This window comes from Pipistrellus kuhlii, unplaced genomic scaffold (genome assembly GCF_014108245.1).
Source record: "Pipistrellus kuhlii isolate mPipKuh1 unplaced genomic scaffold, mPipKuh1.p scaffold_m20_p_2, whole genome shotgun sequence".
NCBI lineage: Eukaryota > Metazoa > Chordata > Mammalia > Chiroptera > Vespertilionidae > Pipistrellus > Pipistrellus kuhlii.
The window spans coordinates 108,991,677-108,996,723 of record NW_023425515.1 but is presented as its reverse complement, the minus strand read 5'-3'; the positions used below and the strand labels follow the sequence as shown (position 1 = coordinate 108,996,723).

General features: G+C 43.3%; 1 pseudogene; it reads left to right on the top strand.

Moving 5' to 3' along the window:
• Window positions 1-1,534: 1,534 nt before the first annotated feature.
• On the top strand, window positions 1,535-4,563 carry LOC118723255 (annotated as a pseudogene).
• Window positions 4,564-5,047: the final 484 nt, after the last annotated feature.

Genomic DNA, 5,047 nt, shown 5'->3' with positions numbered 1-5,047 from the left:
GAGAGAGAGAGAGAGACAGAGAGAGAGAGAGAGAGAAACATTGATATGAGAGAGACACATTTATTGGTGACCTCCTGTACCTTCTCCAACCAGGACCAGGGGTCAAACCTTTTACCCTTTGGCACTTGGGCCAACACACTAGCAATTGAGACTCACCAGTGAGGGCCCAGATGATTCTAATGATGAGCTTTAGTGGGAAACCAGGCTTATTGTCAAAAAGCAGTTCCCTGGAGCAAAAAGAAGCCAGGAAAGCAGGCTGGCAAAAGGACACACTAGGCAGAAAAAGGCCAGATCTGAGCATGGTCCTATCCTGAAGATCTTAGTGAAGGGAAGGCAGAAAGACACTGAAGGAATGAGTGGAGGAGCAGGCGAGGATTAAAGCTGCAGGCTATTGCAAGCCAAGGACCGGGTCACTTGTCTCAGATCTGTCTCCTACCATGTGACCTCAGGAAAGTCACATGATAATTTTTTAAAGACTAACTTTGCAGGATTGTAGTCAGGGTTAAAAGAAATTATCTAGGCAAAGCATCTGGTTCCAAAGCTGCCAAATGTAAGTAGAGCACGCAAAGAAAGGCTGGGAATGACCGAAGAGGGATTTTGAAGCTGCCTTTGACCTGTTTCCGTGAAATGATTGTTATATTTTCTGAACTTATAATTTGCGGTTGTCCTAGTCTTCTGGAATGAACAGTCTTTTCATAAATCCCAACCATCTGGTATCGATCCATGCAACATTATGGATTGCTGCAACTTCAATAGGTAAGAATCCCCTCCCTCTGAGACTGGACTGTCTTCTTTGGGGTGATCAGGTTAGGATGTTGTGAAAGGGATTAAACAATGCTGTGTTCTGAACATAGTTTTTCTGCAAGCTTCTTTAGATGAAGACAAGTGTTCCAGAGAGAGGGAATTTATAACACCAGGCGGGGGGTGGAGGGGACGGACATGCTGAGGTCTTTGATTTGATTCTCAGCACAAAGCATTCGTTTACTTAACATCTCTCAGAGATGAAAATGTAACTGTCATCTAGGTTTACAAATTGGAGGAGCACTTCTAAAGACTAGAATAACTCCCTAGAAGCAGAAAAGTTGGTAATGAGATTAGAGACTCAACTCTCAATATCACACAGAAAAAAAAAAAATACTTCTTCAGGAAGCTAGAGATGGGCACCCAGGGTGGAACAAAAACGTGTTATGCAAATACAATGTGTCTGCATTACTCAGGGAAGTGATGAAAAACAGAAGGCAAGTAATCTTGAGACCTTTCTTTTCCTTAAGAGAAAAAATGTGGTGGGTTCAGAAGCGCCCCCTCTGAAAGACTGCCTCCCACTGGGCCCTGGCTAGGGATAAGGAGCTCTGGGGAGTCACTGCGAATAAACCCCCACTTGGCTGCCCGAGATACAGTAGGCACTGCAGTGAAAGGAGAGATGGGAATGAAATGATTATTTTCATTGTTATCCCTATGGTTAGGCATGGTTACTTTTAATCTATTGTTAGAACTGATTGTGTTTTCATATCTCTCATTTCCTTTCAGACTCTTACTGCAGGAAATATTAGCATATTTCAGCAAAAATTCTTGCAGCAGAATTATGCCACATGGTGATAATTCTTTTCATTGGAAGAATGAAATTGGAAGTTTGGGCCACTCCTGTTCATGACATTATGTATCCATGGCTTCTCTCCTTGGTGATTTTTCCCTTAGTTCATAGGCTAACAAGATCAGGACAAGAAATGCGTACATGAGTTTTATAGAGACCAGGGGGATTTGCTATGACAAACCTAACGTGCTATATTAAATTTATTAGAAAGATCCCAAATAAAGGCCTTTCAAGATGTCAACTCAATCTGTGGAGTTTACTACCATGGAGAAAGTGCCTCTAGAGCAGGAGAAAAAATTGGTGCAGAAATAAATGATCTGATGTCTGGGTGTGTAGGGAAAAAACCCCAACCTTATTTTCCAGGTAGCATTCTATGGAAGCTACCAATAGCATGGCCACCTGGTACCCATGAAGCAAGGTAGCAAAGAGCTTACCCTGGTTACAACCGGGATGTGGCAGCCAGTGCTTACATTAAAGATACACATTTCTCTTACTGTGAACGTTGAACCTTGGAGGAATTAAAAATGGATACATGAGCTTATCAGAGGTACCAGATGATCAGCTTCTAGAATATCATCTTTCTTTTTTCAGTCCTGAAGCTCTCTTAGGCCAAAAAATGTAAATTTTAAAAAGATAAATGAAAACCCTGACCACTTGGCTACTTCTCAAGGCCCAGAAGGGACTTGTTTATCTTTTATAACAAAGCAAAACTTCAGAAGAATTCTCTGGTCACATGGTACAGCTCTCACTCCATTTGCACCAGATGATAAAAACCTGCTCAAAGAGTGAGTGGTGAAAGGGTGGCAACACAGAGGGATTTTTTACAGGAAAACAAAGACGTATCTCATAAGTATATTTTTTAAAAAATTACATTGGAAAGGTGAAAAAAATTACATACGAAAAAATAAAACTGTTTAATTGGGTCAATAGTCATTGGTGTTACACTGGGATTTATAATCAATGAACATGGGAGATGGGAGGGGGGGGGAACAACCCTCTGGAGAGCACCAATAACGTTACAGGAGCACTTGAGAGTTTAATTTCCTTAGAAAGTGTGCTCATTCATACCACATTGTCATAGAGACTTTTAAAAAGTGTCTTCGGGCCATTTTGTTGTCCCATTGAAGGACCCGGGAGACCAAGTACTGGGTGGAGAGGAGATGTACAAGTTCCCACCCACTTTCACCTCCTTCCACCCACTCACCAGGTAAAAGAACTCTGTGAGTCCTCTCTCTGACACAGGAGTTCCTGGAAATACCTTTTGTTAGTAACAATGACTACTGCCCCCAGCTAGGAGCCAAGTGACAGGAAAAGTCCAGCTATTGAGACTAAACCCCTCAGGCAGAAGATGGGCAGGCAGGGGAAGACAGCGCAAGCTTTCTCTACAATGGAGCATCTCGTTTGAGGCACAGCCATCCCCTTATCCACAGTTTCTCTTTCCACAGTTTCAGTTACCTGAGGTTAGCGTCGGTCCAAAAATATCAAATGGAAAATTCCAGAAACAAACAATTCATAAGTTTTAAGTTGCACACCACTCTGTGCAGTGTGATGAAATCTCGCATACCCTCTTCGTCCTGCCAGGACATGAATCATCCCTTTGTCCAGCGCATCCACACTATAGACCCTCCTTGGCTGTTAGTCACTCAGCAGCCGGCTGGGTTATCAGATCGACTGTCTGGTATCACAGAGCTAGTGTTCAAGTCCCCCTTATTTTACTTAATAACGGCCCCAAAGAGCGAGAATAGAGATGCTGGCAACTCAGATATGCCAGAGAGAAGCTGTAAAGTGCTCCTTTTAAATGTAAAGCTGCGTACAGCACAATAAGATATTTTGAGAGAAAGAAAAATTTACATAACTTTTATTGCAGTATATTGTTATAATTGCTCTATTTTACTATTAGTTATTGTGGTCCATCTCCTCCTGTGCTTAATTTCTAAATTAAACTTTGTTGTAGATATGTATGTACAGGAAAGACATGTACAACAGATTCTTGAAAGAGGTCCCTGTGTTCAATGTTGTTTTGTAACAATGTTCATGAGAAAAGAACTCAATTCCCAGTCAGGGCCATTGTCTGTGGCGTGTGCACTTGCTCAGCACAATTGTGTGGGTCTCCGGGAACTCCAGCTTCTTCCCATGTCAGAGATGTGCAATGCGGGTGAATGGGCCTGGCTACAGGGTCCTGTCTGATCTGCGTGAATGTGCCCTGTGCTGGAAGGGGCCCTGAGCTGCTGAGTTGGACTCCAGCTGCCCCACGACCATGAACTGCAAAGGAAAACAATGATCTTATTTGTTTTCATTAGTCTTTTTCAAATGTATGTGTAGCTCACATTTATTTCAGTGTTTAATATTAGAAGTGTCCTTTTCGCTCTGAGCTGCCATCTTCCAGTAATTCGCCAAAATGACTAATACAGAGGGAAGGAGGAAGGCCCCCCGCTATATGTTCTCTAGGCCTTTTAGAAAACATGGAGCTGTTCCTTTGGCCACATACATGCGAATCTACAGGAAGGTGATATTGTGGACATCCAGGGAATGGGCTTTTCACAACGTAAGGCCGCACAAATGTTACCAAGACAAAACTGGAGGAGTCTACAATGTCACCCGCATGCAGTGGGCATTATTGTGAACAAGCAAGTTAAAGGCAAGATTCTTGCCAAGAAAATTAATGTTCATATTGAGCATATTAAGCACTCTAAGCGCCGAGATAGCTTCCTGAAACGTATGAAGGAAAATTATCAGAAAAAGAAGCCAAAGAGAAAGGTACCTGGGTTCACCTGAAGCACCAGCCTGCTTCACCCAGAGAAGCACACTTTGTGAGAGCCAATGGGAAGGAGCCTGAGCTGCTGGAAGCCATGAATTCATGGCATGATAAGTGTAAAAAAAAAAAAACCACAAAAACACACAAAACCTGTATTGATAAAAATGTTTCTCTTAATTGAGTAGAAGTGTGGCATCCTTTCGCCCCAAAATAAAGAAAACTTTGTTTTCTAATATATATATATATATATATATATATATATATATATATATATATATATATATATATATATATTAGTGGCCCCGTGCATGAAATTTGTGCACAAGGAGGGGGGGGGGTAGTGTCCCTCAGCCCAGCCTGCATCCTCTTCAATCTGGGACCCCTTGGGGGATGTTCGACTGCAAGTTTAGGGATCGGGCCTAAATTGGCAGTCAGACATCCTCTCACAATCTGGGACCACTGGCTTCTAACTGCTCACCTGCCTGCCTGCCTGATCACCCCTAACCATTCTGCCTGCCAGCCTGCTCGCCCCCAACTGCCCCCAGGCACTGGCTTTCTCACCGGTAACTGCCCCCCCTTGCCAGACTGCTTGCCCCCAATTGCCCCACCAAGCCAGCGTGATTGCCCCAACTGCCCTCTCACTGGCCTGATCACCCCCACTACCACTGCCGAAACCACCCCACCACCATGGCTTTGTCCTG